A 13137-nucleotide genomic window follows, 5' to 3' on the forward strand; every position below is an offset into this window, starting at 1 on the left:
CTGCTGAGCTTTATTTTTGACATAAAACTGTAATGGACGTCAGCTGGGTTAAGTTAAAGGCTACGTTCATATATTCTGGTCATGTTCATGTTCTGATCCAGTTGTGAAGATTTTATGGCTCTGTGTTACACCAGACTTATCTGGCAGCAACTTATCAGTCAAAATCCTGCTCTATCCAACCTTACTGACGCTTCCTGACGACTCGAATTCAATGCTCAGTGTACAACAAAGGAAGGTTAAGAGGGCAGCCTTAACTGCGGCCAAGAATCTGTCTTTATCAGAGCCGTGGTGTGGATGTTTTCTGGACATTCCCATCCTGGAGTGTGTGACGATCGTATATATATATATATATATATATATGAAGAAAAGCAAAGATACATAAAAGTATTCAGCACATGCAAAAATACACAAATAAATGCACAAATAAATAAATATATATACAGTATATATAGGGTATTACATGCTAATTAAGCCAACAATTACAAGAAAATCACTGTTGCCATATGTCAGCGTCATGTGGAAAAGCATTGTCATCCTATTACAAGTGGGAAGGGTTGTGCAGCTTTGGGAGTTTAACCCTAAAATAGCAAGAAACCAGCTGATTATGATCTATATGGATTAGAAATGGATTAAAAATAGGAAAAACAAAATCTCAGAGTAAATGCTTTGTTTACATTGCACTTAATTTCCATATGTTTCCTGGAAGTCTGTATAGCTTTTTACAACTGTTGTCGTCACCAAGCAGCTTTACATAATTACTAATTAGTAAAAGACAGAGACAAAAAAAGAAATAACATAAGAAGACATGAAGGATCCAAGACCCCCAGTGAGCAAACCAACGGCGACAGTGGCAAGGAGAAACTCCCTCAGAGCTGGAGGAAGAAACCTTGGGAGGAACCAAGACTCACAAGGGGGACCCGACCCGTCCTCCTCTGATCAGAACTATTTATTAATTATTGATAAAAATGACCAAACCATCTATACTGTTGAACTGCTCTGATCATAATCATAATATAATAATCATGGTGTGGTAGAACTGAATATAGTCATGGCAGTGATGGTCAGAGTAATGAGAGTATAATAGTTAATAGTGGTGATATTATTAATAGTGGCAGATAGTTAAGAGTCCATTTAGGTTTGAACATGGTCATTAGACAGGTAGCAGTGGTAGGAGGTGTGCAGCTAGTCTGGCATGGGTGGCGGTGGGGGTGGGAGGCCTGCTGGTTGTACTGGTAGGTGGCAGCTGGTCTGACGCTGGTAGAGGGGACCTCAGCGAGCAGGGGACCTCTTTTTAGCAGGTCTGGCTGGGTGAGCATTTACTCGGAGAAGGTAAAGAGACAGAGTTAGTTCTGAGAGGATTTTATAGAGGGCAGAGAATGTTGAGCAGTGAAAAGACTGAAGCACACTGGATGCACTGCTTGTCCAAGTGTGAAGGCCTTTAGACAGTTTTGGACAGTCTCCCTGTGTTTCCTTCATTGGATTAAACAGATCAGAACCTCTGACCAAAAGATCAAGATTCTGCACTGCTGCTGGTTCATGGCTGGTTGAAATGTCTCCTACAAGCCGTTTCTCAAACACCTAAATTCTCAGTGCCTTATGGATCAGGATAAAGCCCTGGTACCCTATGTATACCTGGATAACCCTATGTATGCACCTTTAGAGGTTGAGAAACACTTCCTAAACCCAGTGTGCCTCAGCTTGTGGACCTTTATACCCATAATTATGGAATGAATATATAATGTGGTTGACGGGATATGCTAACCTCCCTTAGAATAACCTTTAATTATCTATATAATAATAATAATAATAATAATAATAATGAAAACAAAAAGGCAAGTATTGTTGTTGGTTGTCTAATTACTGTAGTTGTACAAGCACTACTGTACCCACAGCATTGCTTTCACCAATATTTCAATGACTGAATGCCAATTCCAAACACTACACTGCACTCAGAAACACTATGCTGGTGAGAGAGGTCAACAGAGAATGGCCAGACTGGTTAGAGCTAACATAACCAGTGGATGGGCTACAACAGCAGAAGACCACTGCTGGTTCTACTGAGGCTGCAGAGGCTCAGCACAGGCTCTATAACACTGGACGGTTGTAGCCTGGTGAGATCAGTCTCCATTTCTGCTGAGGCTCTATGCTAGAAATTGTTTTCCAGCATAATTAACCCCTTAAACAACGTATGGCCCACCAGCGAGCAGGGAGTGGCCCCACCGATCTGTACAGAAGTCCCTGTAGCTCCTGAATAATAATAATAATAAGCCTTTCTGAGTTCTAAAAGATAACGGGACGCTGGAGCGTGGAGGGTGGCTCTATAACTCTCAACTCACATCAACACTAATCATCCAGCTTGAAGTCTTTTGTAAATGATGACCAAACGAAGCCCAATGACAACGTAACTGGGCCACCGATCCAGCAGGAGGTCCGTCTCATCAGAGATTCATCGCCATACCTGGAGGTTTCATTACACTGACGTGAAGTGCAGGACCAGGGCCTTGATATTTTTAGACTGTTCGCGCCTCGGCAGCACTAAACACGGTGGAATTTTCTGAGCGATTGCCTATCTAAATAATGCAAGGCACTCTCTCTCCCTCTCTCTCTCTATCTCTCTCTCTCCCGTGAGCTCATGGCCCAAGGCACAAGAAACGACTGGAGATGACAGAAAGCAAGAAACGAGGGGAGGTTTTTTTTTTTGTTGTTCCCCTTTTCCATCCTCTCTCCATTCAGACTCTCGCCGCAAAAGTCTTTCCATGTTCATTTCGCAACGATGTAGTTAAGTGGTTTCGGAGTGAACCGCCGGGCGAAGCTCCTCAAACAGAGAGGAGGCTTGCTTTCCAGCTGGCCCCTATTTGTCTGGAAATGTACAAAGAAAATGGTCGGATACGACATCAGGATGAATGTGGGTTTGCTTCCACACACCTGGTAGGTTGTACAGCTGATGCATTCTCACTCTGGTCCCTCACAATTCTTGGCCTGGACCCTAATTGACTCTGAACCTTTATGTGATGTGGAGATTCTCAATATGTAATGTGGAAAAAAGTTAGGACACCATGAAAACCTTTGTTTTTTGTAATAGATTAAAACATCTGGACTTTTAATCTTCGCTTGGGAGATGCAGCTAATATAACTACACCAATAAAACAGAAGAAATGTCTTTAACAAATCATTTGTAAACTGTAATTAGTAAAAGTACTATTTTCCTGTGAGGAGAAAATGAGGACACCCCCACATTTATTACTATTTCAAATGCCTAAAATTAGAATCAGGTGCAGCACATCAGCTGCAAATGATTAGAACGTCATTAGAAGCGGCCTTATTTAAACCTCAGACATTTAGCTTGATTTGCTCTTGATTGGAAAAGTGGGTGTTGTTACAATGGTGAGCTCGCGGAGGCCTTCAGAAAGAAAGCTGTAGATGCAGATGATTCTAGGAAGGGACTTAAAAAGAGCTCACAACATTTAGAAATCAGAAATCTAAATAACATGCAAGTGCAACAACTGCCAACTTGGCCAGGTCAGACTAGGTCCTAGCAAGTTCAGCCCAACAGCAGATCACAAGAAGTGCAAAGAAGTCTCCTACAATCCTAAAACGTCATCACAGGATCTACAGGTAGCTCTTGCCATAGCTAACGACCAAGACCAAGACCAGGACATCTGGGGCAATGGGCTTTGGACAAAGTTGAATTATTTGGACACAGTATCAGAGGACATGTTTGGTGTAAACCAGACCAGCATTTGAGCACAAGAACCCATATCAGCTGTGAAGCATGGAGGTTGAGATGTCATGGTTTGGGCCTGCTGTAGAGCTCTCAATTCTTTATTGTATCAGAGGCCACTTGAGGAAGATTTAAGACCATCTGTCTAAAAACTAAAGTAAAAACTAAAGAATTCTACATGGGGGTGTGGGAAAAGCTGTCGCCCAGGTAATGTCAGACACTGGTACATTTACATTTACAGCAATTAGCATACGCTCTTATCCAGAGCCACTTACAAAAGTGATTCACTATTTACCCAAGAAAAACCTCAGCAACCTCAGCCAAGTATTCTCTGAAGAGGTGGGTCTTCAGTCTGGGTTTGAAGACAGCGAGCGTTGGACTCTGCCATTCGGACATCCAGGGAAAGTTCGTTCCACCACTTTGGTGCAGGACGGAAAAAAGCCTGGACGCTCGTCTTCCGTGGATTTTGAGGGATGGCGGGTCGAGCCGAGCTGTGCTTGAAGCTTGAAGGGCTCTTGGTGCGGATCGGCTTTTGACCATTGCCATCAAGTACGGAGGAGCTGGCTGGGCCATTCTTGGCTTTGTAAGAATCAAATGTCCAGCTGTTTCAGTATGCACATACACAAAGGTCCTCATGAGGTGTCCTAACTTTTTCCCATTTTATCTCCATTCAGTGGTTCTTTAGCAAACAAAAAAAGGGTTCTTCAAAGAAGCTAGCAAATAAACTCCTTAAAAAACTCGGTCAGAGAGAAAATTACAGTCTTAAAATGCCACCTGCTTTGACATTTCATTTGCAAACACAAAGACACGACACAAACGTCCAAATACTTTTCTTAGGGTCACTGTAAAAAGTATTCAAGTCCGCTAATATGCCACAATTTAGGGCAGAGGGCAAGTAGCTTTAATACCAAGCAGAGGGCAAAGGTGGCACAAAGAAAAGAAGGAAGAAACACTGAGAGGAAACACAACAGTCACAGATTTCCTAATATTTGGAACGTCTCCAGTATTTGCATGTTGCATTCATTAGGTGGAGACGATTAGGAAGTAAACAGGCGGACGTCTGCCTGCAACCACTCCAAAAAAGGATCAGAATACAGTGAGGCACAGTAGGAAACCGTCCTCTGAGACAGTAATCCAGACATTAATTGATGAAGTAACACATAATTTCCATTACGACGCCAAGAAACGTAAGTCGGTACGTAATGCGCCAGGGATATCAGTGACAAAAGCAGGCCGATTCATATATATATATATATATATATATATGTATATATATATATATATATATATATATATATATATATATATATACAGTACATACCCCTGAACAGCAAAGGGAAATATGAATGAGACGTCGAGCTTCAATAAGTTTCAAAGGAAGTGCACCAAACGAGAGAAATTTCCGTCATTATCGGCACCGAACACAGAGGCTCACTCAATGACGAGTGGAGACTTTGAAACAGCAGATCAAATGCAGCCATCAAACAGCCATAAGAAAAAACAGAAGAAGCTGAATCAAGATTGGCTACTGCTCAGCCAGCATATGTACCATTCTGTACTCCAGCCATCAAAGCCTGTTGTCTGCAAGTTTTAGGAGCTGAAAAACTGAGTGACGTTGTTTAAAAGGGTGTGTGTTGTGTGTGTGTGTGTGTAAGGGGTGGAAAGAAAGGACAGCAAAACTCTACATAAGTGAAGTACTAGAACTGATCTTGAGTGAAAGTCAAACAGAATACAGTTTAGCATCCAAACAGAAATTCATGCAGACAGTAAACATAGTTAGGACATTTCCAGTCCTGCTGCCGTATGCTGTGGTGAGTAATAGGTGGTCCTGGTCTCTGAACAAAGATGAGCCGTGGGCAGCTTAATTTGTACTGATGGGAATGTGGTTGAAAGATTTCACAAAATAAGCAATTATAATGAGCTTGGACTTCTTGTCACATTTTAGCAAAGAAAACACATAACACACAAACACATATATATATATATATATATATATATATATATATATATATATATAGAGAGAGAGAGAGAGAGAGAGATCCTTCCCTTTGTGTTGCATATAGTTTGTATAAGAAACAGTTAGCAGCTTAATACTGAGCTGAATGTAATGCAATGGGGGAAAAATTAAACAAAATGTGGAATGTACAAACATTATAGCACATTGTACATATAATCTGGTGTTATATATATATATTGAATTTTTAAAAGTCTCAGAATTTATTGTGAACCGAACTTCTAAAATTACTGTTTTTAAAAAAAATCCTCAAGTTTTATTTATTTCATTATTTTTCACAATTTGTTAAGTACAGAAAATGAATAGAATTGTGCCTAAAATATGCAGAATGTTTTTATATTTAGGTTCGTTTTCGGTAGGAGATTTATTAGAACTTGTGCATACCGTACTGTACACCTCAGCAAAGGTGTTTTTGCTCATAAACCAGCCACATAATATTTGCATAAATGCATAAATGCATAAATAAATAAATAAATAAATAAATAAATAAACAAACACAACATAAATAAATAAAGAAAAATGTAACAAAATACAACTAAAATAAATAGGGTTTCCTCTTAGAAAAATAACCATGGATAACCAAAAAGTTTCAGGCACCCAAAACCAATGAACGCTCTCTGTCTCTGTTCTGCACTTCCTATTTATTAAAATCAAACATGACATGCCACGACATATGTACCTGCAACATTTTAATTTTAGTTTGATAAGTGAAAGTAAGGGAACGTTAAACTTCCCTTAATTTCACTTATCTTAAAAACTGAATTTTCTGGTAATTTATTTTGTTTTTTTTGTCCATTTAGAGAGACAAAATTTCAATCATATTCTCAAAACAATTCTCAATCATATTTAAATAAATAAATAAATAATTTATTATTAAAAAATTCTAATTATTTTAAAAAATTTCTAAGATTAGTGTTTTTATCACATATATATATATATATATATATATATATATATATATATATATATATATATATGTGTGTGTGTGTGTGTGTGTGTGTGTGTGTTTGGGTTCCAGGACGATATGATAAAAATACTAATCTTAGAAATGTTTAAAATAAATTATTTAAAAGGGCTTTTCCACAAAACTAAACAGTAAAAAAGACGACAGCGTATCACTCCATTAAGCATCAAAATAATAACATCTCACGGATTTTAACTGGACTCCCTCACAGGTCAGAGGTGCCTTCTTTGAGCCCTCTGCCTACTTCCCGGAGATAAAATCATCACTTGGTTCTCACAACGTGAATGCGAACCAGAGGGAAGTAAGGAGAGAGCGAGAGAAGGGCTTTTCCAGAGTGTCGAGAGAGGAGGCTGTGCTTCTGCGGCATGCGGCGCGGCGTGTCAGGAGAAGAAGAATGGCGTAATCAGTTTTAGCACCCCCCGTGGGCACCTACTGCCCGGCCTCTAATATTGCCGGCAGCTCCTGCACCGGGCCACGAGCGGCAGAGGTGCCATAACTGTACCCGGGACAACCGTAACTGGGTCCCAGAGCCATTGTAAATTCCGCCGTCCTGGGATGGGCCGGAATCACGAGGAGCCGAGTCCAAATGAGGCAGGCTGGAGCCAGGACGAGCCCGGCAAGGCGGTCCCGCTGCAGCTGAAGCGGCTATTAATCACTGCCGAACGTGAGAGTGAGAAAGCAGGAAGGCAAGAAAGCGAAAGGATGAAAGAAAGAAGGAAAGGGATGCAGCACCCCTAGAAACAGCATGTTAAAAATGTCATTACTCGATTAGTGCTATTTTCATCATAGCAAGCCAAATCACACTAAGACCTGAGAGTGAAAAGGTGGAGGTGTAGGCCGGTTCTGAGCTCCATTGCAGCCTAATACTGTATTTAATACCTGTGTTCAAGCGCTGAATCTTCAGCTTGGAGCTGAAATTGAGGCAGTGACACAAACCGCCACCATGCCATGCCATGTCTGGTCACCGCTGCTTAGTTGGTTTGCATATAGTTTGGGACTTTTTGGGAGGTTCCTGGTGGATTCTGAGCCTGCAGCTTCTACAGTGCAGTATGCTATGGAGAAATAGCAGTTCAGGGGAACTGTGGAGACCAAGACGAAATCTGGAAGACCAAGAAAGGTCTTGAAAAGAACTGTTCATATGTGGGTAGACAAGGTGCTACATAGAAGAACCACTTTTGGAACCAGGTTTGTCATAGAGATGTGTGTGTGAAGAACTTTTAAATGACCCCAAAACTTTCTCTTGCTGTAAAGATTCCTTATTCACTTAAAAATCACATCTCTATTACAAAAATGGTTCTTCATGGAACCAAAACTGGTTCTTCTATGGCTTCACTCAAAGTTATTTTTTAGACAGGCAGATCAAAATCCTCATATGGAAGCCAAGAACCTGCATGAGTGAAAAGAGTGGTGCACCGCTCTACTGTGCAGCATTGCTTGTTGAGTTCTTGGACGAGTAAGAAGAACAAAATCTTGCCTACGACATCTGGTCCTTCATCTAGAACATCTGCAGAAGCCAGATGAGATTTGGAAACAAGTGCCGGGCACTGATGAGGTCAAAGCACAACTCTTTGTCCACAATCAGCAAAGGTACATTCGGAGGAAAAGAAGAAACTGCATTTCATGAAACGGACACCCTGCCGACTGTGAAGCATGGGTCTCCATGTGTGGGGTTGTGTTACCGTCAGTGACATTGGCTATATCGCATGGCTGGAGGGAGAAACGGATTGAGCTAAATGCCAGCAAACCATGCACACAAAACTCAAACCATCTGTTTGAAGGCTGAAGTTGATGAAAAAAAAACGGTTTCTACAGGAGAACCTTATAATTATACCTCACAAAACACTGCGGGCTACCTGCACAGAATGGCCCTCACGCAAGATGACTTATGAAAATCTGGGAAAGTGGACCAGGAAAACGTCCAACTGCAAGAAGTGGAGAAAAAATGTTGGCAAGCTGGGATTTCTGACAAAAGGCTGTGATTCTCTAAGGTGCCTAAACTTTTGCACAGTCATGTAAGCCAAACAACTATGGAGATCACGGGTTTGGGGTGTCTGTTTGTTTTTTGGACTATATGTAATATATGTATATATATATATATATATATATATATATATATATATATATATATATAATGGAAAAGTTTGGGTACCCTAGGCTAAATAACACATTTGTTTATGGATGATTTTTATTTATTTATTTATTTATTATATTATCTATAAAAGACTGGAGTAACTGTGCACTGCTGCAAAATACAGTATTAGCTACAGAAGCCTACTGCTACTACTACTTACTGCTCCTACCAAACCAAAAAAATAAATAAATCAATCAAAAATGGACAAAATTGCGTTATTTAGCCAAGAGCATTCACATTTTTCCATAAGCCTGTATATATATACGTTACATACAGTCCGAAAACTCTCCCTGAGCCAGCCAGACGTCCCAAATCCCTGATTGTAGGCGTGCACTCGCATACAATTTCCATATTTTTCTGGCTGACATGGCTTAAAAAAAAAGAAGAAGAAGGAACCAGAAAAGGAGAGTCGACTGAAAGGAAAATCAAACATAGTAACGTAAGTAATAAAACAGGCGGCAGAGGCACAGTGCTTTCAACAATCACGCCAGCCATCAGAAAAAAGAGGAACTCCCCTGATGGCCTTCCCACATTAGCAAGGCCACGCCGGGGCGGGACGGAGGTTTAGGGTTGAAGTTAACGGGAAGCAGCTGCCACATTCACTTAATGTTACAACATTCAACTGTGCTTTACAAGCCATAAAAACACTTTGCTCTGCTCCTTTAAACATGCAACACAATACACTGTTCAACACTACTGATTCAGCTGAGCAACTTCTGACAACCTTCCTCAGATACGTTCAGATCATTCATGGCTGCAGTGGTTAAGCTTTGGCCACAAGTGTATAATTACAGGCTGCGGCATTGACACCGACAGACGTTATTTGGATGGTGGACTGGTCACATGACTAGAGCCATGTAGTTGCATGCAAGTATGCATATGACAAAGAAGAGGTATCCATAAATACTGAAGCTCCACAAAAGGAGGGCAGCCATATCAGCCATTGTGCAGGTCGCTCATGTGCCAACAAAACAGCTCTGACCCATCAAGGCATGGACCAGAAGATGTCCCGTGATATCTGGCAACACGAGGTCAGCAGCAGATGCCTTTAAGTTCTGTAGGTTGTGAGGTGTGGCCCGCCCCATGGATAGCATCAATGAACCTTGGGCGCCCAAGACATGGTTCTTGGGTGGTTCACTGGCTGTTCTTCCTTGGGACACTTTTGGTAGGGGTAGGGGATGATCACTGCATACACCCTAGAAGACCTGCCATTACTAGGTGTCATTACTGCAGAAATGGCAATTTTCACTATTTCAGGAAAATAAGACCACCGGTCACAGTTGTCATTTCACAACTCATCAGCAAGTATGAGATGCACTTTAAATAAATATGAATAATATTAATGTTTAATTTTTTCCCCATAAAAAGTTGCCATATAAATGGTAATGATGTTTAATAAAGAAATTAACAATGAGGAATGCATGATTCATTTGTTAATCTTTCCAGGCATCAACATGCCACTCTTCTCTTATGGCTGACATGTGCGCCCCTGTCAGTCTTCCATGTTTCCATGGTTACTGCATTAACGTAAAAAGTAACAATTGAACAAATCCCTGCGGTAATGACAGTTATGTTGGGTGGACTGGAACATATACGTTGTATATATATTAACGTCAATAATACCTTATGTGTCTTTACATTAAAAAAAAGTAATTATATATATATATATATATATATATATATATATATATATATATATATATATATATTAAGAATACTGAGTTTGGTACATCTTTTTTTGGTGGTACAATAAATATTTAAAAGTTAAGCTATTCATTTTGTCTTTAAGTATTTCTAAAATGACTTCTAATATAACCTGGGGACTTGAATGGTCCCCTAACTGAAGAATCGTCCATAAGCTTTGTGAATTATCACGCCTCTAGGATGTAGTGAACACAGTGCATATTCATCACCATCCGAACGTAGGTTATTAGATGTGGCCTCAATGGATAGCATCAGTGAGCATTGGGCCCACATGACACTGGATGTTCTTCCTTGGGCCACTTTTGGTAGGTACTGACCACTGCACACACTTTAGAAGGCCTGCAAAATAGTTTTGGAGATGCCAAGTGGCTTAGTGCAGAAATCCAGGTAATTCCAAAGGGTTCTCATTTTTGCTCTGAATTAAGGCTTTGGTGGTACAATAAATATTTAATAGTTAAGCTATTTCTTTTGTATTGGTTTACTTAAGCATTTTTAACATGACTCTATAACCTTTATAATCACATTCCAATCATCGACAATAAAAGGGCTATTATTGTGAACTCAAAGCCAACCAGAAGCTGTTAAGAAATGCTCTACTTCTTGAAGCTGTCCCAGTCCGAGCGCAGAATTCCAAGCCGACAATCAAAACCAGCTTGCCGAAATCCAACAGCGATAACAGAAAGGCATTCATTACTTCATCTTTGACTGTTCCCGTCTCTGCCTCTGTCAACAAACAGCCAAATCAAGCGACACTCCCTTTCACCAGAAAGGCCACATTAGCGAGCGCGCACCGCAACCACATAATGATAACAAATGAGACGCCGGGCTGCTCCTGCTCGACCCTTTTCCTGCGTCTGTTTCTCGTCCACCACACCATGCGATCGTTTACTCATCCGCAATATCATCCTCTTATCAGAACGAATGGCCTGTTTTAGGCCCGGCCTGCTTTATACCAGCATCACGTAATTCGCTCGGATGGCTTACTGCTCAATCTAAATAACGTGCCCGGCTGAAAAACAACAAACCTGGAGCTCGCTGACCACCACTGTTCTATCTAATGATGCTCTGTGCTCCATTTGTTGTTCCAGTGACTCTTTTAATAGGATTAGAGGGAGCAGATTAAATATTTTGTGCCAATGAGCATGAAGAGAGGGTGATAACAGCAAGAAATTACAAGTTGCAGTCACTGTAACAAATGGAAGGCAATGATGGCTAGGCGTAGTTTGTTTATTAGGGTGGTCTAGATTCAATACCTGGAGGAAAACGCTTGAAACCAGAGGGCACGGAAACGAGGAACTAGAGAAACATGTAGCATGAGCTAAGAAATGCTAACAGAGCAGGGCCTCAGTACAAAGGCTGGACATCTACTGAAGGTTTATTATCAAATATCTTTACAATATCCTTCACACTATAGGGCTCAATCACAGAAATACACGCAAAAACAACCACTGACCATTGGTCAGGATAACCAGAAAACTGGCCATCCTTTCAGAATTGGTCAAAAACAGCTGGGAAACAAGTCAGGCTACAGTTCTACTGCCTATATTACAAGATCGACTCTGGCTAGACAATACAAGCTCATATCTGAGAGAGAAATGTTGAGGGACTGGCGTTCACAGAAGAGTTGAATTGACAGAAAGCCAAAAAATCCAGTTGTAGCGCCTGCTAAGTAAGCTAGCGCTAGCCTAGTTGGCAAGCTAACAGTGCCCCACACCACAGTGCAGGCCCGGTTCCAGCTAATAATTGCATTTTGAGGATTTCCAGCTAATTACTGCATCTGAAAGAGACTGATACTGGAGTGACAGCCAGAATCAAACTCTGCGGGGCGTGTAGTTGTTAGCCTGTTAGCCACTGTAGAGTGCATTAGAGCCACCTCACAGTGGTTTAGCCTGGATCTCTGAATGGGTCAAAAGGTCAAACTAACAAAAGGCCTTAATAGACTGTACAGCTGTATTCGGTCCACTGTATGAGCCCCTCCCCAGCAACACTGCAGGACCAGAGTGTGCAAAGTAGGTGTAATAAACTGAAGGGGTAGGGTATACAACCCAGTAAGGTCCATTTACTGTCCTTTAGAGCTCATCTCTTTCTGCCTATAGTCTCCTTAACTTTCCTTTGGAGTTGCAAAATGCCTCCAATTCTCAAAGAGAGAGAGAGAGAGAGAGAGAGAGAGAGGGATGGGGAAGGGGGGGGGGCGAAAGGGATAGAGGGGGTATAGAGAAGGGGGACTGTAGAAAATGTCATGAGTTTTATCTCAGCAATAGTGAGAGAGAGAGAGAGAGAGAGAGAGAGAGAGAAGAAAGACAAATGCAGACAGACTGAGTGGAAGGAAGGCAGACAGAATGACGGGAGAGGGGTGAGACGAAGGGGTGAGAGAGAAAAAAGTGAAAAAAGAGGAAGCTATGAGTACAGACAGATCCCTAATATCTAGTGCTGGGGAGCAGGACACACACACACACACACACACACAACTCTGTATACCTATCTTTGTGGGGTATTTACACTGACTTCCACATTAGCAGCTGAATAATGCTAGACTGTCAAGCTTAAAAACCAAAAGCAAACCCTTCAGCAAATCTCTCATATTAATAATACATATTATTAAT

General features: G+C 41.1%; 1 protein-coding gene across 3 annotated transcripts in view; it reads right to left on the minus strand.

The window, feature by feature from the left end:
- The window catches only part of macrod2 (mono-ADP ribosylhydrolase 2), a 931382-nt gene that overhangs the window by 462123 nt on the left and 456122 nt on the right, over positions 1-13137 (minus strand). The gene's annotated exons all lie outside the window — the stretch shown is intronic.

This window comes from Salminus brasiliensis, chromosome 4 (genome assembly GCF_030463535.1).
Source record: "Salminus brasiliensis chromosome 4, fSalBra1.hap2, whole genome shotgun sequence".
NCBI classification, from domain to species: Eukaryota; Metazoa; Chordata; class Actinopteri; order Characiformes; family Bryconidae; genus Salminus; species Salminus brasiliensis.